The sequence below is a fragment of the Chenopodium quinoa genome, unplaced genomic scaffold (assembly GCF_001683475.1).
Source record: "Chenopodium quinoa cultivar QQ74 unplaced genomic scaffold, ASM168347v1, whole genome shotgun sequence".
NCBI classification, from domain to species: Eukaryota; Viridiplantae; Streptophyta; class Magnoliopsida; order Caryophyllales; family Amaranthaceae; genus Chenopodium; species Chenopodium quinoa.
This window is the reverse complement of record NW_018744878.1, coordinates 5,673,847-5,699,588: the sequence shown is the minus strand read 5'-3', so window position 1 is coordinate 5,699,588 and position 25,742 is coordinate 5,673,847.

Genomic DNA, 25,742 nt, shown 5'->3' with positions numbered 1-25,742 from the left:
TCCGTGGAAGGCTTGAGTTCACGAAATCAGTGCAAGATGCGAACGGGTAAATTGACCGTTTAAAGGCAAATTGGATGGTTTTACCCACCCAAATGGGCTCCCGGATGGTATTAGGGACCATGGTAAACATCTCAGTAATTTTTATTTTTGGGGGAAAAAAGGTCAAAAAAATCCCAAAATTAAAGGCTATTCTCCACGCTTTTTGAGGAATTTTGAAGTTACGGGGCCCGGTGGCGAAAAAGTCTTGAGATCCTAGAGGATACATCTCACGATCATATAATTCCATTTAGAACCTTATATGACCATTATATGTTGTTATAAATGTCCGTGGTAGGCTTGAATTCACGAAATCGGTGCAAGGTGCGAACGGGTAAATTGACCGTTTAAAGTCATATTGGATGGTTTTACGCAGCCAAGTGGGACCCAGGAGGTTATTAGGGACCATGGAAAACATCTCGGTAATTTTTATTTCCGGGCGAAAAAAGGTAAAAAAATCCCAAAATTAAAGGCTATTATTCACGCTTTTTGAGAAATTTCGAAGTTATGGGGCCCAGTGTCGAAAAGTGTAGAAATCCTAGAGGATACATCTCAGGGACATATAATGCCATTTAGAACCATTATATGTTGTCATAAATGTCCGTGGTAGGCTTGAGTTCACGAAATCGGTCCAAGGTGCGAACAGGTAAATTGACCATTTAAAGGCATATTGGATGGTTTTACCCATCCAAATGGGTTCCCGGAGGATATTAGGGACCTTGGTAAACATCTCTGTAATTTTAATTTCTGTTCGAAAAAAGGTCAAAAAATCCCAAATTAAAAGCTATTATCCCCTTTTTTGAGGAATTTTGATGTTATGGGGCCCGGTGGCGAAAAGTGTTGAGATCTGAGAGGATACATCTCAGGGTCATATAATGCCGTTTGAAACTATATATGACCATTATATGTTGTCATAAATCCGTGGTAGGCTTGAGTTCACGAAATTGGTGCAAGGTGTGAACTGGTAAATTGACTGTTTAAAGGCATATTGGATGGTTTTTCCCCACCCAAATGGACTTCCGGAGGATATTAGGGTCCATGGTAATCATCTCGGCAAATTTTATTTCCGGCCTAAAAAAGTCAAAATTTGTCAAAATTTAAGAATATTATCCACGTTTTTGTAAGGAATTTTGGAGGTTTGGGGGGCCGGTATTGGAAAGTCTTGAGATGTTAGAGGATACATCTCAGGGTCATATAATGACATTTGGAACCATATATGAACATTATATGTTGTCATAAATGTCCGTGGAAGGCTTGAATTCACGAAATCGGTGCAAGGTGCGAACGGGTAAATTGACCGTTTAAAGGCATATTGGATGGTTTTACTCACCCAAATGCGCTCCCGATGGGTATTAGGGACCATGGTAAACATCTCGTTAATTTTTATTTCTGGGCGAAAAAAGATCAATAAATCCTAGGATAATTTGCCAATTACTACCGTAAGTTAATACCACTTTGTAAATTATTACCGCAAATTTAAAAAGTTGTGAATTACTACCGCAAAATATTTTAAGATGTTGCGATTACTACCAAACCCCCATTAAACCCAAACTATGACGTCATTATATCCCTTTAACCCGTGTTTGACCATGGTTAAGGGCTTTAACCAGCCCCCCAAAAAAGAAAATGGTTTAAGGATATAATGACGTCATGGTTAAGGGCTTTAACCATGGGTTAAAGTGATATAATGACGTCATAGTTGGGTTTAATGGGGGTTTGGTAATAATCGCAACATCTTAAAATTTTTTGCGGTAGTAATTCACAACTTTTTAAATTTGCGGTATTAATTTACAAAGTAGTATTAACTTGCGGTAGTAATTGACAAATTTTCCTAAATCCTAAAATTAAAGGCTATTATCCACGCTTTTTTGAGGAATTTTAAAGTTACGGGGCCCGGTGGCGAAAAGTGTTGAGATCTTAGAGGATACATTTCACGGTCATATAATGCCATTTAGAACCATATGTGACCATTATATGTTGTTATAAATGTCCGTGGTAGACTTGAGTTCACGAAAACGGTGCAAGTTGCGAACGGGTAAATTGACCGTTTAAAGGCATATTGGATGGTTTTACGCAGCCAACTAGCCAAGTGGGCTCCCGGAGGATATTAGGGAACATGGCAATCATCTTGGTAATTTTTATTTCCAGGCGAAAAAAGATAAAAATAATCCCAAAATTAAATGCGCTATTATTCACGTTTTTTTGAGGAATTTTAAGGTTACAGGGCCCGGAGGTGAAAAGTGTTGAGATCCTAGGAGATACATCTAAGGGTCATATAATGCGGTTTGGAACCATGTATGACCATTATATGTTGTCATAAATGTCTGTGGTAGGCTTGAGTTCACGAAATCGGTGCAAGGTGCGAACGGGTAAATTTGACCGTTTAAAGACATATTGGATGGTTTTACCCACCCAAATGGGCCGCGGGAGGATATTAGCGTCCATGGTAAACATCTCGGCAAATTTTATTTCCGGCCTAAAAAAAGTCAAAATTTATCAAAATTTAAGGCTATTATCCACTTTTTTGAGGAATTTTGGAGGTTTCGGACCCCGATATCGGAAACTCTTGAGATGCTAGAGGATACATCTCAGGGTCATATAATGACGTTTGGAACCATATATGACCATCATAAGTTGTCATAAATGTCCGTGGAAGCCTTGAGTTCACGAAATCGGTGCAAGGTGCGAACGGGTAAATTGACCGTTCAAAGGCATATTTGATAGTTTTACCCACACGAATGGGCTCCCAGAGGGTATTAGGGACCATGGTAAATATCTCAGTAATTTTTATTTCCGGGCGAAAAAAGGTCAAAAAAATCCCAAAATTAAAGGCTATTATTCACGCTTTTTGAGAAATTTTAAGGTTACGGGTACCGGTGGCGAAAAGTGTTGAGATCCTAGAGGATACATCTAAGGGTCATATAATGCCGTTTGGAACCATATATGACCATTATATGTTGTCATAAATGTCCATGGTAGGATTGAGTTCACGAAATCGGTGCAATTGACCGTTTTATGACATATTGGATGGTTTTACCCACCTAAATGGGCTCCCGAACGGTACTAGAGACCATGATAAACATCTCGGTAATTTTTATTTTCGGGCAAAAAAGGTCAAAAAATCCAAAAATTAAAGGCTATTATCTACGTTTTTTTGAGAAATTTTGATGTTACGGGGCTCGGTGGCGAAAAGTGTTGAGATCTGAGAGGATACATCTCAGGGTCATATAATGTCATTTGGAACCATATATGACCATTATATGTTGTCATAAATGTCCGTGGTAGGCTTGATTTCACGAAATCGGTGCAAGGTGCGAACGGGTAAATTGACCGTTTAAAGGCATATTGGATGGTTTTACCCACCCAAATGGGCTCCCGGAGGATTTTAGGGTCCATGGTAATCATCTCGGAAAATTTTATTTCCGGCCTAAATAAAGTCAAAATTTGTCAAAATTTAAGTTTATTATCTACGTTTTTTTGATAAATTTTGGAGGTTTCGGGACCCGGTATTGGAAAGTCTTGAGATGCTAGAGGATACATCTCAGGGTCATATAATGACTTTTGGAACCATATATGACCATTATATGTTGTCATAAATGTCCGTGGAAGGCTTGAGTTCACGAAATCGGTGTAAGGTGCGAAAAGGTAAATTGACTGTTTAAAGGCATATTGGATGGTTTTACCCACCCAAATGGGCTCCCAGAGGATATTAGGGAACATGGTAAACATCTCGTAATTTTTATTTCAGGGCGAAAAAAGGTCAAAAATCCCAAAATTAAAGGTTATTATTCACGCTTTTTGAGAAATTTTGAGGTTACGGGGCCCGGTGGCGAAAAGTGTTGAGATCCTAGAAGATACTCTCAGGGTCGTATAATGTCGTTTGGAACCATATATGACCATTATATGTTGTCATAAATGTCCGTGGTAGGCTTGACTTCACGAAATCGGTGCAAGGTGCGAACGGGTAAATTGACGTTTAAAGGCATATTGGATGGTTTACCCACCTAAATGGGCTCCCGGAGGATATTAGGGTCCATGGTAATCATCTCGGAAAATTTTATTTCCGGCCTAAAAAAAGTAAAAATTTTGTCAAAATTTAAGGCTATTATCCACGTTTTTTGAGGAATTTTGGAGGTTTCGAGGCCTGGTATCGGAAAGTCTTGAAATGCTAGAGGATACATCTCAAGGTCATATAATGACCTTTGGAACCATACATGACCATTATATGTTTTCATAAATGTCCGTGGAAGATTTTAGTTCACGAAATCGGTGCAAGGTGCGAATAGGTAATTTGACCATTTAAAGGCATATTTGATGGTTTTACCCACACAAATGGGCTCCCGGAGGGTATTAGGGACCATGGTAAACATCTCGGTTATTTTTATTTCCGGGCGAAAAAAGTTCAAAAAATCCCAAAATTAAAGGCTATTATTCAAGCTTTTTGAGAAATTTTGAGGTTACGGGGCCTGGAGGCGAAAAGTGTTGAGATCCTAGAAGATACATCTCAGGGTCATATAATGTCGTTTGGAAACATATATAACCATTATATGTTGTCATAAATGTCCGTGGTATGCTTGAGTTCACGAAGTCGGTTCAAGGTTCGAACGGGTAAGTTGACCGTTTAAAGGCATATTGGATGGTTTTACCCACCAAAATGGGCTCCCGGAGGATATTAGGGACCATGGTAAATATCTCGGTAATTTTTATTTCAGGGTTAAAAAAGGTCAAAAAATCCCAAAATTAAAGGCTATTATCCACGCTTTTTAAGGAATTTTGAAGTTACGGGGCCTGGTGGCGAAAAGTGTTGAGATCCTAGAGGATACATCTCATAGTCATATAATTCCATTTAGAACCTTATATGACCATTATAAATGCTGTTATAAATGTCCTTGGTAGGTTTGAGTTACGAAATCAGTGCAAGGTGCGAACGGGTAAATTGACTATTTAAAGGCATATTGGATGGTTTTACCCACTCAAATGGGTTCCTGGAGGATATTAGGGACCTTGGTAAATATCTTTGTACTTTTTATTTCGGGAGAAAAAAGGTAAAAAAATTTCAAAATTAAAGGCTAATTTTAATTATTTTTTTTATATATACTTTCGTATAAAGATGCTTCTTCTTTTCTCTTCTTCTCTTTGACTCTGAAACAGTAAATTTGCTGATGTAGATGTTGTGGTAGCAGGAGCTGAAAGCGCAGCTGCATATGAAGCTGAAATCGCGGCTGAAGATGGAAAGCCCTTTTGTTAGTTGATCAATTTGATGTTGCAATTGATCCAACCTTCTCCAATTCATAAATCCCACCTCTCTTTGGTGCATTCCTTCTTCTACCCCCTATCAAGAAATGGGTGAGTAATGGTGAGGAGTCATCATGACTCAAATATTAAAGTCTGCAAAACTAAATTTGCTCAAGTTAGTGTAAGGATATGTGCTTTCATCAAACGTGATGGAGTCTTTTCCAATTGAATCTTTTCACCCAATTCCTCCCAGCCTTGATCCTCATGTTCCTCCAGCTTTCGTTTCTTCGATTCACTACGAGCTACTGGCATGTTATTTGGTTTTTTAACAAAAAACATGTAATGCCTTTTTTTAATATAAAAATAAAAATTATACTTCATATGTTGTTATTATTATTATTATTTAAAAAAAAAAAATTGTGTTTACGAATAGGCTGTAGATATTACTTAGCTTTTTCCAGATTACATTTTTTTAACATAGTACTATTCGATAAAATTTGTATAGAACCTGAATTCCAATCCATTGGGTTAGCCGGAGTCCAACCCGATCTAATACTAACCCGACTCGATTAACACGACTTGTTATTGACCCGACTTAAATTCAACCGAATCCATATCCAAACAACTACCCTAACATCACCATCTAATCAATTAACAACTATAGAAATCAAGAATCAACAAACTATGGAGAAAAATTACACTAATTAACAATCAAACGTATTTTCTTTAGTCAACTTGACCATGTTTATGGCTCATTTAACATACTAAATGTTCTCCCTAGCAACTAATCTACTCACTAATCATGGTGAAATTGAAATCCAAAACAAATTCAATCACAAACATATTCATTTCAAGCTAAATCAAAAGGAAAAACAATCAATCACAAGAACTTAAATGTGTATACTGCACACTTGAATGCTTTGAAGATTTTCACAGCATAATTCCTTTTTTTTCATGTATAAACGACAAGAAATGATTCAATTGCAAATGATAAGATTTATCTAGAAATATCAAACCCTTTTTTTTTCCTTTTTTTTTTTAATGCAGATGGAACAATCTGTGAAGCACAATTTCTTTTCTTAAATATATTTTACAATAATTTTAAAAAGGTGGAATGCAAATATAAGTGTACATCTACAAGAAAATAATCATCCTAGTATATTATCCACGTTTTTTGAGGAATTTTGATGTTACGGGGCCCGGTGGCGAAAAGTATTGAGATCTCAGAGGATACATCTCAAGGTCATATAATGCTGTTTGGAACCATATATTACCATTATATGTTGTCATAAATGTCCGTGGTAAGCTAGAGTTCACGAAATCGGTGCAAGGTGCGAACGGGTAAATTGACCGTTTAAAGGCATATTGGATGGTTTACCCACCAAAATGTGCTCCCGGTGGATATTAAGGTCCATGGTAATCATCTCGGCAAATTTTATTTTCGGCCTAAAAAAAGTCAAAATTTGTCAAAATTTAAGGCTATTACACGTTTTTTTGAAGAATTTTGGAGGTTTCGGGGCCCGGTATCGGAAAGTCTTGAGATGCTAGAGGATATATCTCAGGGTCATATATTACGTTTGGAACCATATATGACCATTATATGTTGCCATAGATGTTCGTGGAAGGCTTGACTTCACGAAATCGGTGCAAGGTGCGAACGGGTAAATTGACCATTTAAAGGCATATTGGATGATTTTATTCACCCATATGGGCTCCCGGAGGGTATTAGGGACCATGGTAAACATCTCGGTAATTTTTATTTTCAGGCAAAAAAAGGTCAAAAAATCCCAAAATTAAAGGTTATTATTCACGCTTTTTAAGAAATTTTGAGGTTACGGGGCCCGGTGGCGAAAAGTGTTGAGATCCTAGAAGATACATCTCAGGGTCGTATAATGCCGTTTGGAACCATGTATGACCATTATATGTTATCATAAATGTCCGTGGTAGGTTTGAGTTCACGAAATCGGTGCAAGGTGCGAACGGGTAAATTGACCGTTTAAAGGAATATTGGATGGTTTTACGCAGCCAAATGGGCTCCCGGAGGGTATTAGGGACCATGGCAAACATCTCGGTAATTTTTATTTCTGGGCAAAAAAAGGTAAATAAATCTCAATACTAAAGGCTATATTCACGTTTTTTGAGAAATTTTGAGGTTACGGGGCCCTGTGGTGAAAAGTGTTGTGATCCTAGAAGATACATCTCAGGGTCATATAATGCCGTTTGGAACCATATATGACCATTATATGTTGTCATAAATGTCCGTGGTAGGTTTGAGTTCACGAAATCGGTGCAAGGTGCGAACGGGTAAATTGACCGTTTAAAGGCATATTGGATGGTTTTACCCACCCAAATGGGCTCCCGGAGGATATTAGGGACCATGTTAAACATCTCGGTAATTTTTATTTTCGGGTGAAAAAAGGTCAAAAAAAATCCTAAAATTAAAGGCTATTATCCATGCTTTTTGAGGAAATTTGAAGTTACGGGTCCTGGTGGCGAAAAGTGTTGAGATTCTAGAGGATACATCTCACGGTCATTTTATGCCATTTAGAACCTTATATGACCATTATATGTTGTTATAAATGTCCGTGGTAGGCTTGAGTTCACAAAATCGGTGCAAAATGCGAACGGGTAAATTGACCGTTTAAAGGCATATTGGATGGTTTTACGCAGCCAAGTGGGCTCCTGGAGTTTATTAGGGACCATGGAAAACATCTTGATAATTTTTATTTCCGGGCGAAAAAAAGGTAAAAAAATCCCTAAAATTAAAGGCTATTATTCACGATTTTTGAGAAATTTTGAGGTTACGGGGCCCGGTGGCGAAAAGTGTTGAGATCATAGAGGATACATCTCAAGGTCATATAATGCCGTTTGGAACCATTTATGATCATTATATGTTGTCATAAATGTCCGTGGTAGGCTCGAGTTCACGAAATCGGTGCAAGGTGCGAACGGGTAAATTGACCATTTAAAGGCATATTGGATGGTTTTACCCACCCAAATGGACTCCCGGAGGATATTAGGGACCATGGTAAACATCTCGGTAATTTTTATTTTCAGGTCAAAATAAGTGGAAAATTGGCCAAAATTGAAGGCTATAATACATGATTTTGGGTTATTTTTGATATTTTTTCTAAAAATGAACTGAATGTGTTGGTTGACTCCTGGGGTCATACAATGAGCTTTGAAACCATAAGAACCCGATAAACATGTCCATAAAGTACCAAGAATGAGTTTTGACTCTATTTTGAATTAAATTCATGAAATATAGTGATGTCATATAAGTGTAATAATGTGATGTGACTTGACTATAATGATGTCATATATTTATAATGATGTCATATAAGTATATGTAAGTGATGTGACTTGACTATAATGATTTAGTTAGGTGAGTTGAATAAAACTATTGTGTGTTGGTAGGGTTTGTTGTGGAACTAATTAAAAATTATTGAAAAAAGATATTGGGATAATAATGTTGTGGGAGTTTTTTATTAAAAAAAAAAAAAATTTACAATTAAAAAAATGAAATTCACGTTCAATTTATTTTTAAAAAATGGATGAGATAAAAAAAATAATGAAATATGAGAAGTGATTATAATCCGCTATGTAGGACTATAATAATAAAAAAAAAGCGCCATGTAAGATTATAAGTTTTAAAGCACTACATATGATTATAATTTTTTAAAAATTATCAGTGTGATTATCATGAAAAAAATTAAATGATTTATTTGGGTGATTAATGGAACCAATATTATGATTAATTTTTACAAAAATGACATAAATAAGTATTTTTTCAAGATATTTTATGGCGTCATCCAGGAAAATTTTACATTTTAGCCAATGAAAAAAAAGAAATGCAATTTATTTTATATCTAAACTTTTAAATTAATTATTAAAAAAATTAGCGCGTTTTCTGTGTAGGTGATCATATTGTGTGGCCGGCTGAGACATATCAAAACACTGACCTAATAACTCTTGATCGATCGAGTAATCCTTCTCCAACCGAGTAACCCTTGTCCAACCGATAGACACTACGTGAAAAAATGAATTTGGCACCATTTCAAACCCGACCTAAGGCACCAGTTTGAACCGGTGCCAATGTGGCGGGTGCCAAAAAGTGGTTTAAAAAGGCACCGGTTCAAACCGGTGCCAAAACTTCAAATTGGCACCGGTTAACCGGTGCCTAAAATTACAAAAAAAATTTAATTCACCACTTTTGGCACCTGTTAACCGGTGCCAAAAGTGTCAATTTTTTTTTTTTTAAAACTTAAAAATTAAATAAACTAAAATTAAATGAGAATACAAAATATAAATGGCACATCACAATCAATATAATCAAATTTGTTCAATATATATAATCAAAAAATAAATTACAATATAGATCAATAAAAAAATTACAACATATAAATCAAAATAAAAAATTATAACATATAAAAAAAAATTACAATATAAATCAAAATAAAAATTTACAACTTCACAATCAAAAAAACCCATACAACATCTAAATCAATATACTTGCATCTTGATTCTTCAATTTAAGATCTAAATCCATGTACATGTACCAATTAAAACAACCAAAATAAATCGATTAAAATGATTTAATTAAGTTGCGAAAAAAATTAAAAAATTAAAAAAAAAGAAAATAAGTTGAAAAGAAAAAAAAAACAGAACATCAATTAGTTAAAACAGAATTAAACCCAGAAAATAAATAAAATTAAATTAAATTCGATTTAAAAAACCCAGAAAATAAATAAATTTAAATTCGATTAAAAAAAACCCAAAAAATAAATATAACAAAATTCGAATAAACCCAGAAAAAAAAAGAAATCGAAAAATAATTAAAATCGAAAAAACCCAGTATTCGAAAAAACCCAGAAAATAAAAAAAATTGTACGAATCTTTCTTCTAGCGCGACTCGCTTTATTTGAAGGAGCGGAAGCCTTTTAGGATGGAGTGATGATGCATGCGTGCATATAAACTTCAAGCAAGCAAGAAAGCTAGCCATCTTTGAAAAAAAAGTTGAAGTCAGAAAAAAAAAATCAAAATCGAAATTGATTAAAACAAACGTGAAAACAAAAATAAAATAAACCCAGAGATCGAAAAAAAAATGAAAATCGGAAAAAAAAACCCAATTAAAAGAGAATTGAAATGGAAAAAAAAAACCAAGAAAAAAACCTAAAAATCGCGAAAATAAAACCCCAAAACCGCATGCAACTTGAAAAACAAAATCAAAATCGAAATTGAAATTGAAATCGAAAAACAAAATCAAAATCGAAAACAACACAATCAAAATTGAAATCGAAAAACAAAACCCAGAAATAGAAAGAAAAAAAAAACAAAATCGAAAAAAGAAACCCAGAAATCAAAATAATTGAAATTGAAAAAAAAATCCAAATCGAAAAACCCAGAAATCGATTGAAATGGTAAAAAAACCAAGAAATCGATTAAAATGGGCGGTTTTGTTGTCTTCGATTTGTTTTTGGTCTTCTAGTGATAGAAAGGAGGAAGAGATCCAGAAAGATCAAGAAATGAAGGAGATGGTGAGCAAGAAGGAAAGAGGAAGGAGATGGTGAGCAAGAAGGAAAGAGGAGGAGAGGACAGAGAAAGAGGCGGAGGAGAGAGAGGCGGAGTAGAGTGAAAGAGGAGAAGAGAGGGGAGAGAATGGGCAGGCATTTTAGGGTTTGGGGGGGTTTAAATGGGCGGTTTTTTTTTAATAATTAAAGAACCGGTTCGTAAAGGCACCGGTTCAAACCGGTGCTCTTTTTATTTTTGGCACTGGTTTGAGCTTAACCGGTGCCATTTCTCTTTGTTTAAAAACCTGCCCATTTTTAGGCCGGTTTTTGGCACCGGTTTGGCCTGAACCGGTGCCGTTAGGGGGTTGCCTATTTGTATTTTTCTACTAGTGAGAGTAACCCCTGACAGTACCGACCACACGGTGTGACCAACAACATATAGCACAAAATTTATCAGATAAATATATATTTAGTAAAATATTTTATTTGAAAAAAATAATAACAAAATGTGTATCGATTGCACGGGCTTCATCTTGTTTATTAATAAGATGTGAGAGCATAAACAAAACTACCTCCGATTTTTATTACTTACAACAAAGGGGTATTATTTATGAGACATAAAATATTCCTTTGTTGCGAGTAAAAAGATAATAATAATAATAATAATAATAATAATAATAATAATAATAATAATAATAATAATAATAATAGACGGGGCTGGGTTGTCTGAAGGTAACGACGGGGCTCTACGACCAGCAGATGTGCTACTTTATTCTTGGGATAGAGTCCTTGATGTATGTGTTGAATTGTCGGGGTCTTCACCTTTGACGCAATCGGGGTAATCTGATTTCGTTCCTGGTTGTGTTGTGTCGGCAGTGGCTAAGCGGAAGCGGGATAAGTATGGGGCACGTTGCAGGGTTATTGGCTATGGTTTTCTTCCTTCCTCCTTTTCTTCGTTAGGGGAATTAGAGAAGGATGCTATTGCGTTCCTGAAGCGGGTACAAGTGTTCGCTAAGAGTCAGGGTATTGGTGCTCGTGCAGCTGCTCACATTTTCAGCAGGATCGGGTTTGCTATAGCTAAAGGGGTGAGGCCCAGATTGTATCTCGGCTTCCCCCAATTTCTTGTAAATTGATTGACTTTGTAGGTTTTCTAATAAAAATAATAATAATAATAATAAAAATAATAATAATAATTAATACATAAACAAATATATCAATAAAACATCCTTTAAATAAACTCATGCCAATAAGTCTATTACCATCTTTAATTTAATTCAATGTTTTTTTGTGACATAGGTTCTATTGCATTTAGAAGTAGTTAGCCCAATATTCAATTACACTAATAAATCATGACAGTTAGTAGATAAATAATTTAGTCATATTATTATTTTTGAAAAATAGAATGCCGTAGTTAGAGACAGATGTAAGTTCAATAAAAAAATATTATTAAATACTAGATTTGTGCCCCGCGCGTTACCCGAGTTGTTTAATGAATTTTAAGATAAATTTTTAATCTAAATGTCAAACTTTAAAATATATAATTGATACAATATTAGTTAAGAATTGATGTGCTTTTGTGACGATTTGCTATCCGGTAGGCATGTAATGACTAATAATAATGTTGGTGAAAATGTTCGATTTAATACATTAAAAAAATAAAAATAAAAAGCAATAAATAAATAAAATAATGTTCAAGCACCATTGGGTTGACCCGAGCCCAAAACTTTGGGCAAGGGTTCAAGTGTTGAACATTTCTTGACTCAAAACCTAAAATGACCCTATATGAGATGACTCATGACCCGAGCCTAATTGACAGGTCTACATAGTAATAAAATTCTATTAGCTTGTGAAGTATATTATTTTAACCTATTAGTATATAATATAAATGGATATTTTAAGCTTTGAACTACTTCTTTCGTTCCAAAAAAATATTATGATACAAAAAAATAAAATTTATATGATAATTTTTGAGAATTATAATCTAATAATTTTTTCGAATAAAATTATAAATCAATTTGTATATATGAAATATTGGTATTTTATCAAAAATAAAACTCTAAACTAATAATTATAAAATCAAATTTATAATTTGTTAATATATATATTTATGTGCTAAAATTTGTTATATATTTTGATAAAATTTCTGATATCAAAAGATAATATTTTATGTTTAATTAATTTTAACTGGGAAATCTCACTCGCTAATTTTGCTTACGTGTCATATAAATTATTTAATTCTAAAAGAAATTAATAATCTCGTATTTAATTGGGGCTACCACTAAAATTTATTATCCTACATGGCGCGCTGAAAAAAATTAAATCTTACGTGGCTCTCTAAAAACTCGGGATGAAACTCCCTTTATATATATACTAGTTTTGTGTCTCGTGCGATGCCTGAGTTGTTTATTGAATTTTAAGATAAATTTTTAATCCGAGATAACTCCTGACCCGATCCTAATTGATAGGTCTACATAGAAATAAATTTCTATTAGATTGTGAAGTATATATATATATTATTTTAACCGATTAATATATATTATAAATGGATATTTTACGCTTTGAACTACTTCTTACGTTCCAAAAAATATTATGATACAAAAAAATAAATTTATATGATAATTTTGAGAATTATAATCTAATAATTTTTTTGAATAAAATAATAAATCAATTTGTACATTTGAAATATTGGTATTTTATCAAAAATAAAACTCTAAACTAACAATTTTATCCTAAAATTCTATCCTAATAGAGTTTTAAATGAACTTTTTTATCTTATGAACTCTATTTTAATCTATCCAACGTGGCACGACACTTGGCGAAAAGTTAAAACACCAAGTGTAGCTGTCTCATGACCTGGCTAAAAGTTTAGCTTTATATATTAGTTATTAGTTTTGTGCCCATGTGATGGCCGGGTTGTTTTTTAAATTTTGAAATAAATTATTAATCTCTATGTCTAATTTTAAAATACATCTTTAATATGAAATTAGTTAGGAATTAATGTGATTATGTAACGATTTAAACTATGTAGTAGACATGTAAATGACTAATGATAATATGGAAAATTTGCAAATTGCAGCCATTTAAAGTTCGTATTTTGCAAATTGCAGCCATTTAATTTTTTTTTTTTTGCAAATTGCAGCCTAAAAGTTTGTATAAATTGTAAATTGCAGCCCGATTTAATTTTTTCATCGGTTTACATGTTGAAAAATGTTCGGTTAAGGTTTTAGGGGTCATTTTAGCCCTTAGGGTCCCGAATTGAGCTCGGAATTAGCAAAAAAATAACGTAAGTGTCTCATATTTACAATTTTCCACAAATCGATAATTTTTGTTACGCAAAACGAGATACTTACGTTATTTTTTTGCTAATTCCGAGCTCAATTCGGTCCCATAAGAACTAAAATGACCCCTAAAACCTTAACCGATGATTTTTCAACATGTAAACAGATGAAAAAATTGAATCGGGCTGCAATTTACAATTTATACAAACTTTTGGGCTGCAATTTGCAAAAAAAAAAAAAAAAAAAAAAATTAAATGGCTGCAATTTGCAAAATACGAACTTTAAAGGCCGCAATTTGCAAATTTTCCTAATAATATTGGGATTTTATGTGAGTGAGGGATAGCTCAAGTGGTTAGAGCTTCCCTCCCAACCTAGGAGGTCTTGGGATCAATTCTCACCCCTGCCCTTATGGGCTCTCTAAAATTAAACACCCCCCAAAAAATAAAAGGGTATTTTTTTAGAGTTATAATCTAATAATTTTTTGAATAAAATTATAATTCAATTTATACATATGAAATATTTTAGAGTTATAATCTAATTTTTTTTGAATAAAATTATAATTCAATTTATGCCTATGAAATATTGGTATTTTTTCGAAAATAAAATTCTCAACTAATAATTTTTAAAATTTCATCCAAATTTGATTGAAACTAATTAATTTATCTTACGAATTTTATCTAAGTATATCCAACGTGGCGCGACACTTAGCAAAAAGTTGGAATGTCAAGTTTCGCTGTCTCGTGGCCTGCTTAAAAGTTTAGCTTTATATATTAGTTATATGATATGATATGATATGATTCTAGTGCTCTTTATGGGTGTATTCACTTAAGAATGTTTTTTGTTTTTATTTTAACACACACTTAAGAATGCTAATAAGATGTAATATACTTCATATTTAGTGGACAAGCTTTGAATAAACAAATATATTAATCTCAAGATTACAATTATATCAACGAATTACAATACCCAAGTATGAATGAAAGGTTTGATGTTTACTTATAAATATTTATAAGAGTATATTTGTAATTAAGATCCGAAAATCAATCAACATCGATCTAAAGGATAATTACATGCATGTTTTAAATAATTATAGCAAAAGGTTCAAAATTTAGTAGATCTAACATGACTTATTCCATGTTTAGCTTGCTGGAATGAAGTATTATTTATATTTGTTTAGTAAATAAAATATTGATTGAGGTATATAAATAATTATAATACGAACTAGTTTTGTCAAGCATTGAATTTGGTGCTACATATGATGATGTTAGACGACAATTATAATTTAAAATTGTCATAATGAAACCAAAAGAGTAATAGAAGAATAAGAAGAACATTAGAACATACATGTTGTGTCTTCTATTTAATTCTATTATTATTATTGACATTATTTTTCATAAGACTTTAATTAAAATTAAAGTCTAATAACAACTTGAGAGTAGAGACCACGTCCATATGGAAATGGCACTAGTAAATTAGCAATAGTTGCTGGAAATATGAAGGTTGAAGTTGACAATAAGCCATAATAATTCTCCACAATTGTCCATGTGTCAAATTCTTAATGGACTTTTTATTTTTTTAATTAAATTTTTTTCTTGTTAAGCCTCTTAAAAATCGTCATTTAATATTGTCCAAACTCAATATTTCATGTCATCACGTACCTTTCATATCTTGGGTATTGATTTAACAAAGTGATTTGTGATTCTATTAGTATCTATATCAAAATCAAGACAGGTTATAAATCCCTATCGAATTAGAGAAATAGCTTTAAAATTGTTAAATATGTTGATGCTTAAAACTTTAAAAGTAGACCTTTAAGTATATATATATATATATATATATATATATATATATATATATATATATATATATATATATATATAGTATTATCTATGTAGACTGTATCAATGGAAGAAATTTGGTTCATAATTTTACATAAAGGGTCAATATTTGGAGGATATTTTGAGACTCTGAGTGATTTATTAGTTATTAATCATTCTATTAGTATACTTGTTTTAGAATTCTTAGATAGATATTTAGCTATTATAAAACCTTATAAGACATATAAAAAGAAACTTGAAACTATTATTGATGACAATGACTTGGACCAATTCATGAACTACTTTGTGAAATTCACCTCAAGCTAGTACACTAAACTCAACTCGAATTGAACTACTCATCCTTAAGAATACCTATTATTGGAATAAAAATTAAAGTAGCATATTGAATTGGTTTGCTTTAGGGTCAAGGCAAGGCAATAACACAAGGCCAAGCTAAGGCAATACAAGACAATGCATCTAAAGGCATGATAACGAGAGCTAGGAGTGGGGCAAGGCATGAATGAGATAATTTTGAGCACCAAGTAAGCCTCTCAAGGACCTCCGAGAACCCTAGGAAACACATTAATGCATAACATTTCCGAGTCCTAATATGTTTTTTGAAGAACTAAATCGAGTAAAGTTCAGAGATTTTGGGACCCAGTGTCAAAAACTCAAGTAGTGGGAGGAAATGCATCTAGACTGGGGTCATATATGTTCTTTGAAATTTTATATAAACACTAGTTTAATTATTTTATGATCACCAACACAATTTTAGAATTGTTTGTGTTGGAGTCAAATATGACAATCCGATATAGCCTTTCAATCTCGAGGTTGGTAGTTCATTGTAGACACATAGCACAGCATTATAATCTATTCATCATCTTAGGACTTCCTCCCGTTATTGCTCGGCCGCCACCCCTAGAGGTAGGACCTCTCTAGAAAAAAATAGTTGGCTCTTACTTTCTCTCCTATTAACTTCACGAACTTAAGTTGTAGGGCTCATAATCTTTATTTTTAATTCATTTAGAAAGTTTTAAAGAGTTTTGATTTGTCCATTTGTCCACTTGCAAGTTATATATAACATACATACATCCAAAACTATACTATAGTACAATTGTACAATACAACAAATCCAAAGGTCAGCCAATCACCAACCTTTCTAATCATATGATATTCCATGAACTAACTTAATTAAGGTGTATTATTTTTTATTATTGTTATAAAAATATTATCATTATTTCCAGAAATAAAGTGCCGTGTTGTGCTAATAACTATATTTTATATTATAAAGTCATTAAGAATTTTCTATAACAACAGAATATATGGTTGGTGTGAGTAATGTCATTGACTTCAATTGTATATGTTAAAATTTACTTAGCCTCCACAATTTGGGAAAACTTTAGAGTACAAATAATTACAAGAATTTTATTATAAATAATATAAGAATTATCACATGTACAAGCAATTATGAGTTGTGATTAGCTGTTTAATTACTTTAAGTAATTTCAAATGTAACCATATTTGAGCTGATTGTTTGCATTGAGTTATTGCCTCCAACTTAATTGATTGTACGTCAATGTGATAAATGATGCATGTAAATAAGACATGCTGTATAATGCGGCAGTTGGTTCTAACTTCTTAGCAAGCTATCAATTATTCGTGTAAACTTATTTATTTCTTTGTCTTGGTCTGTCTTACAGATTATTTAAGTTAAATTTCTACGGTTTTTATTTTTAATGAATGATTGAAGTTATTCTAAGTAAAGATTTACATTTTCAATGCAAATAATTGGATATGTAGACTATTAAGATATGTAGTCCTTAACGTAAATCTCTTCGAATACAGAGTATAATTTTTCTTCAATTAGTTTTGACAAGCATATTGTAAACACAAATTCTTATATGTGGTTGGCCACACCATGTGGTCAGTCATTATAGAGATTATTTTGTTAGTATAATAGGGGTTATTTGGTTAGTGTTAAAAGAGTTACTTTGTCACTTTTATAGGTTACTCTACTCGGTCAGTGCTATAAGGATTATCCGGTTAGTATTATAGGGGTTTTTTTGTCAATGTTATAAGGGATATTTTGTATTTTTATAAGTGGCCACACACAAGTCGGGTTATATTATTGTAAATAAGGGCATGAGGAATGTCAACATATAAAGTTGATTTTTATGATGAATTTGCCACAAAGCATATTAGCATCAAACATAACCGATGTTACATGACAACTCTTTTGAGTTTGTGACAAGGTACCAAAAGGTTGCCTAGCTTGTATAATATGCGCAATTAATGAGCTAGAGTATGGGGCATTAAAATGACCTTATGATCAAGAAGCAACAAATACGCGTAGTATAATTATTATTGAAGGAAAACCTAAGGCTAAGTTTGATTAGTGCATTGATCGACAACGAAGTTAAACAGCAAAAACTATATTTCCATATCAAAATAAATATTGACATTTTTTTAAAAAAAAGAATCAATAAATATAATTCAAGTTAGTGTTGTAGTGACAATTGTTGAGCTCAACTGAAATGCCCAATGAAATCTAAATAAACAATGAACTGAACTAGATCAAAAGTGACAAAGTCACACCAATAACATTTCGCTAAAATAAAAGTTAATTTCTACGGTGGAGTCAAGGTGACACAATAATTAAATCCCTTGATCATCCCAGTATATATATATATTGAGCTTAAACATGAATTAACTCGGCTTAATTGTATTATTATAGGTATTAAAAGACGGAGGTTCGCAACTGATAACTTGACTTGAGAATAAACCGGAACGAACTTGAGCGTAGTTTAATTGACTTGGAAGCCAAAACAATCAGCTACGCCCAAGACCAAAGAATTATGTATGGTTCGTTGACATCTCCTTGTGACCTTATACATCATTATTTTGTTGCACTACGTCAGCTAATTGTAGTAGTAGATCTTCTTTCCTTTTTTTTTTTTTTTTTTTTTAAAAAAAAAAAAAAAAAGAAGATCATTCTCACCTTCATTTTTCTTTCTTTAATTTTAAAGGATGCGGATCTCAATTAATTGTCATATGGAAAATATAATAAAGTTTTAATTCACAAAACTTTTTAAAAAACGTTTAAAAATATATCATGTGATATTTATATCTCTTACAAAACTACCACGATTATTATTAATGATTGTTGTGGGAAATTGATGGTCAACCTCAAAGAATATTTGAAGTATCCATATTTCCAAGCCTAAAACCTAAATTTATATCATCTATTCACAAATTACATTATGTACTCCCTCTATTTCATAATTTAGCTAGTCCCACCCTCTCAAAAGATAAATAAATAAATAAATAAAAATAAAAATAAAAACTCCGTATTATGGAATGTCTATTTCTTGTTGTTTAACTTTATTCCTTACACTTTACTTTATACTCCGTACTTGTGATCCGTTTTTTTTTTTTAACAATGTTTTTTAATTATTCTTTATACCCTTATGGCCTTATATTAGGACATTTTTTATACAAATACTTGTATTAAGCATTAAGCATTATACGTATTCAACTTTTATAGGTGTAAAAAAACGAAATTTGGCAAGTTAAAAAGGCCAAACAACCTGAAGCTAGCATGGTTCATATGTCACCGACACAAAACCACATACTATAAATAGAAATAAGGGTATATGGCCCTAAAATAAAAAAAAACCCTAGCTATAGAGAGGCCACGTTGATAATTAAGACTATGACACGTAAGTGGCCTGCAAATTTAATGGTAGGACTGTGATTTGACATTATTGTAACTTAAGGAATTTTCACAGTTTTAATTTTTATGAACAGACTTCCTAATGATGAAAATTGATCAATTCGATGATAAATTTATCAGTTTATGAAGAAGACTAATTAATCAGGCAATTTGTAAATCAGTCATTTTATTTTACTTAAAAAAAATTGAGAAGAAAAATAGATACATAGGGCCTGTTTCGAGAATTGTTTATAACAGAAAGAAATTAAAAAGTGAAGTGAAATCTAAGTTGTACTTTTTTTGTTCATTAGGTTACCATATTTTCCCTTTCTTTAAAGAGTTTGTCACTATGTTGCTTCTAAAGATTTTTTAACTACCTCCATTTCAATCATATTATCTGTCGTTTTTGAATATTTTAAATTTTTAAGTGTTATATGACAAAATTTTAAATTTATTGCTACATTAGAACTTGTGGAACTTTTCTAATGACAAAAATACCACATCAGATTATATATATATATATATATATATATATATATATATATATATATATATATATTTGGAATATACATCATCATGGTATAATACTTTCAAACCACAAAATCTTCAAATGATTGACTGGCTAGTGGCTACAATACCTTAGCTTTTAGCTTAATGTTTCAATAAATATATAATCCACAACTATATTTATTGAGTTAAGATTTTGCTAGCAATGCAACTTATATGAGTGTGTTGATTTGTAGATTGGAATATTATTTTTCCAACTCCAACAGTAATTTTTTTTTTCACAAAAAAAATAAAAATAATAATAAATTTTAAAATTTTTTAAAAAAAATAGTTAATTACTATTGGAGTTGGAAGAATAATACGAAGTAGTAATTATTAGAGTACATTTTTTTAAGAAAAAAAAAAAACTTTTTTTGGGGTATTGTAGTTTGGTAATTTGTCAACAATAATTGACCGACAAATAGGTCATTCTAACAAATTGACAATAATATTCTTCTCAAAGAAAAGTAAAAATAACAAAGGTAAAGTAATAAAGTAGTACACCAAGATTAAAAAAAAAAGGGTAAATCATATATACTCGTATTAGTTAGCAAGTATTGCATGTGGATTAGATTTAACGTAAATAGTTTAAAACAAATGACATAAATGTTTGACCATAAATTACCAACACGGCAACAATAGATTGTGACGGCTGAGTAAATTAAATATTACAACCTTATATTATAAGAAATGAATACCATTTGATGTAATATTATTGCTCTCTACAAATTATACAAGGACAAATAAGACAGACAGTAAAACACAAGATTATGATATGAGTCTAACGTTCATATTTGTCAAATGTCAAACACGCTTTTAATTTCAATTTGATTAGCTTCTATTATAAGTGACGACGACCAAATCGCGTGTAAGAAAGTTACATCTCATTTGTCCGTTTTATATTCAACATTTTGCTTCCCATGCATTATATAGCCGCCTAGTTAAGTACGGAGTACTTGTTATTTTAACGGGGAAAGTTCTACGATGTATGAGATATATAGAACGGTTTTTAAATAATGTACTAGGTATCCTTTGATTATGGGTGTGTTTAATTACTGATTTTTACTCATCTAAACTTATATTATCTTATATAATTTATCTAAATTATACCTTATTATTTATCAAAATTTATTTTATTTGTAATTTATACATATTTGGATACCCTTGTCAAAAGTATTTTTCCTTAACTGAACTAAACTAAGCTAAATAACCGATTTAAACTTATTAATAAGTGAAAGTAAAATAAACGGAACATGCCCATGTATATAAGAAATTCACGAGATATTCCTTGGGTACAATTTTTTTAATAATGAACAGTAAGTCCCATTCTATTGCAAGTCAAAGTTATAAACTCTTATATGTGATTTTACTTAGATTTCACTCAATTGCTAGTTTCAATATAAGAGAATGTTTATTATAGCATTGCTTTTAGAATTTCCTTCAATTCTAGTACTGCAAAATGTACAAGTAATACTTTTGCTAAATTAATATTTTGGTCGGTAATCAGTTGGTCACTACTCCAATTTTATCTATAAATGGACATATCAACTAATATTAGATAGATTATGCTAGACATAATCCATGCATACAATTAAAAATTATTGAGAATATTATTTTGAAGCACGCATTGCAACGGTGGATTAAAAAAAAATTCACATGCACATGAATCATTTACATTTATAATTATTCCTCCTATAGTATATCCTCATTGGATCAACACTGTATATTAATCACGCATTATCCCTTATCAATATACATATATTGTATATTTGTATATGGGTAAACAAAACACATGTTCTTTTCACCTTATAAGAACATTGGTACGTAAAAATAATTTTTAATAAGTTAATTTTTAGCTAATTCAATTGATAATAGCATTGATAGAGTATATAAACCAATTATACACTTCAACCATCAGTAATGATAGAGTATATATCGGGCTTCAACCATTAGCTTGGTTGATGCCGTTGAAGCCAAAGATCGATTTATATACTCTTTGAAATACAATATATGTTTTATTTTTGATTATATTATAGATCAATTTTAATCTATATAGTAGAAAGAAGTTACGGAATAAGAGGTTTATATATTTTGATTCTGATAATAATAATAAAAATATATATTAGGAGATGAAAAAAAAATTAAAAGCCTAATAGGAATTTTTTTTTTTTTTAAATTTTAAAAAACCTTCATACGGAGTATTAAAATAGATCGATTCAGGGTGGTTAATGATTATGCAAAGAGAAAGATTATTTATTTAAAAAAGGAAGAAAAAGTGAATAGATGAATGTGATGGCCACCACAAATAAGGAGTAAACAAAGAAATAAAAGAATAACGATAAAATTGGTGTATTCTGTTAATGATTCCAAATTTGCCAATCATGGAGAAAGACATGATAGGGTGATGATGAACCACATAGTGCTGCCATCACGAATTTTACAATTTTGGAAACACTCTTATTATTTTATTACTGACATTATTTTTGATAATTAATTAATTGAATATGTTATTGTGAATGTATAAACATATTAATAAGCTCATATACAACGAAGCATGGATTATTTTAAATAAGTCGTTTTAGTAAACTTGGCCTTTTATATTAGTTAATTACTTCTGGTAATAACAAACAATAGAAAAGTAAAAAATAGAGATTAGGAAAATACAAGGAAATGTCAATTTCTCCCTTAGTTTTCAGTGGACTTTTTAGACTGTACACAATACTAGTTTTATGTTATATGTTCTCTACACTTTATTTCTACTTATAAATAGGCCGGTTTGTAATAGTTTGCCAAATTTTTAAGGTTTGTAATAGTTTGCCAAATTTTTAAATAAAAAAAAAAAAGATACTCGTATGTGATACGGATTATGATTTTTTTTTCCCCTAAAATATACATAAAAACAACATGACTCGAGTGGTTTAAAATCAAAGAAAAAGCGTAGGACGAAGAAGAATAGATTGAAATTGGTGGGTGTGACCAAATTCAATTAGGAGACAAAGAGAGTGAGAATCTCAAATAATTTGGGGTATTCATTGGATATTTGGAAGTATAGTGACAAGCATTTTAAGGTATAAATTAGGGATCAACCTATATTCCCTTATATTCAATTCTCTTTTGGGGTTATTATAAACCATAATACTCCTAATTATTATGAAGAGATGCCGCCTTTAGGTGTATCAATTATTTGTTTGAAATTGATATGTGATTATACAAACGAATTCCTTTTTAAAAATTTCTAAATTTGAAAAGTAGTTGTCTAAGACAATATTATTAATTAGCTAGGTTATTGGTTTTCTTTATGTGTTTTTTTTTTTTACAACTTGTTTTTTTAATTTAGTATTCCAAAATTTAATTCTATTCTCTATATTTGCATAACAAATGTTTACTTAGCTTGTTGAACTTAAAGTTGTTAACGTAATGATATGAGCCATCCTAAAATAGAGAAGTAATTTTTACCAAGTTTGAGGAGGTGTTTCTCCACTTATAACTTGTTATCAATTTATTTAGGATGAAACCTTCTTAAAATCTAAAAGTGGGACAACACCTCTCATATCCTCTATCAGTACAAACCTCGAATAGTCGAATCCAAATTCATAGCTCTCTAGGATTCGACAATAATACTTCATTAATTCTTTTCATGATTATGATAAAATATGAAGGACTTAATTTTTTTTTTTGGCATAATAAATTTTACGATAAATAACTTAATTATGATTGCAAGTTTATGTACATTAAAGCAAACAAGGGCATGCACACTCAAAACTTGAAGAAAAAAATATTCTATTTCGAAGAAAAATGAATTAAAAGAAATAAATAATCCTTAGTCCTTTCTAAAGCAGGACCCATATCTTAATATGGGAGGAAAATGAGGCTACGTAATAAATGTAAGTTGTTGAGCCATCATATTTGAAGAAGAGCGTACGTTGATTTCCCATCCATGCAATGGATGATACATTCCATGCCTCTAATAACACGACCCTATATATGTTATTACTATACTATACCTAAAATATTGTGAGACTTCTATTTCAAGGAGTTATATATATTTTGATTGATTAGAAAGTTAATTAATGTGATTGATTAGAAAGTTAATGCCTCGTCACTACGTAAATCATTCTAGACTCTAATTTTTTTTATCAAAACATTAGTCGTTTTGCAAATTACTTTTATGTCGATACATGATATGAGTGATCATGTATTGCATTATGCATAAAGTTAGGATAGGTCGTTTTCTATGATCATTATTCTTCAGGTGCTAGTGCGTTATACGTAACCTCCATGCAATGTTGCGTTATGTAAATTTTAATTAGCTTGCGAAGAAATTGATAAAATCTAAGGAGTAATATCTTAGAATGAATGGGATCAAAATAAAAATCTTTAGTACGTAAGAATCATATTTATACTAGGCCAATAAGCTAGAAAACCAGTGTGTGTCCTTTTTTCACTTGTTTGGATTTTTTCAATAAGGGAGGCTTCCTTAACGAGTCATAATTATATTTATAATTACACAAAATATTTTTAAATCTACTATTGAACTTATATGATTGGATATGAGACTTGACACCTAAAGTTAAGTGAGATAAATTTGGCATTTCGTTGAAATAAACTAATTATAATTTTGTGAAAAATTAGTTAGTTGTATTTTAAAAAAGTTAAGTGTAAATCCACAATTGTTGATGTAAATTTAGTTGCGTATTCCATAGGAAAGAACAAAAATTTCTAGTAGACAAATACTATAACAAGTCAAAGGATTGAAGAGAAAAGATAAATACTTACATACGTAGTAGTACATGATGATGCATCTAGAGTTCTTATTGACTTATTCCCTCTAAATTTCCTATTTGCTAATCAAGTGGTTTTTTTTTTAAAAAAAAAATTAATAAAATTGGAGGGAACAAGTATACACGTACAAATGGTACTATGTAGCAATGTTTAAATGTATGTACTATAATTAATTTTGTTGTTGCCACATATGTAGTATATAATGAGAAAATAGATAGGTCCATTACAATTATATGAGCGTGTAATTCGTAGCCTTTTCCCACCGAGCTCTAGGAAAATGTACTTATTTGTGCTAACTTTTCGACCAAAATACTCTCTATCTATATATCTCCTTCAATTCAACCTATCATGGGATAAGGTATTTATTATACATATTGTTCAAAACTATTGTAATCTCTATCAATAGCCTTTTTGTTATGTACATAATAGTAGCTTATGTACAATAATATGATATTCATTTCAAAGAATTCACTTTTTTAAAAATATCCTCACATGTATTTTGATTGAACAAAACAATGACAATTTCAAAAGTGCTCCTGAAATATAAGTAATCATTCGAAACAAAAGTGTTATCTCTCAAAATCCTAATTGAATTCCTCTATTCGATGAATGTTGCAAGTCTTTATAACAATGTAAACTTTAACACGATTCAGTATTCATACACTTTCTTTTTTAGTATTATTTCTAATAATACGATCGATGAGTGATCAAGTAAGTATGTAATATGTATGTACCTTGCCACCTCCTATCCAAGGCGGCTGTGTGCATGCCTTCTCTCTATAAAAATTGCCTATTAACTCTATAATAAAAGATTATTTCACAAGAT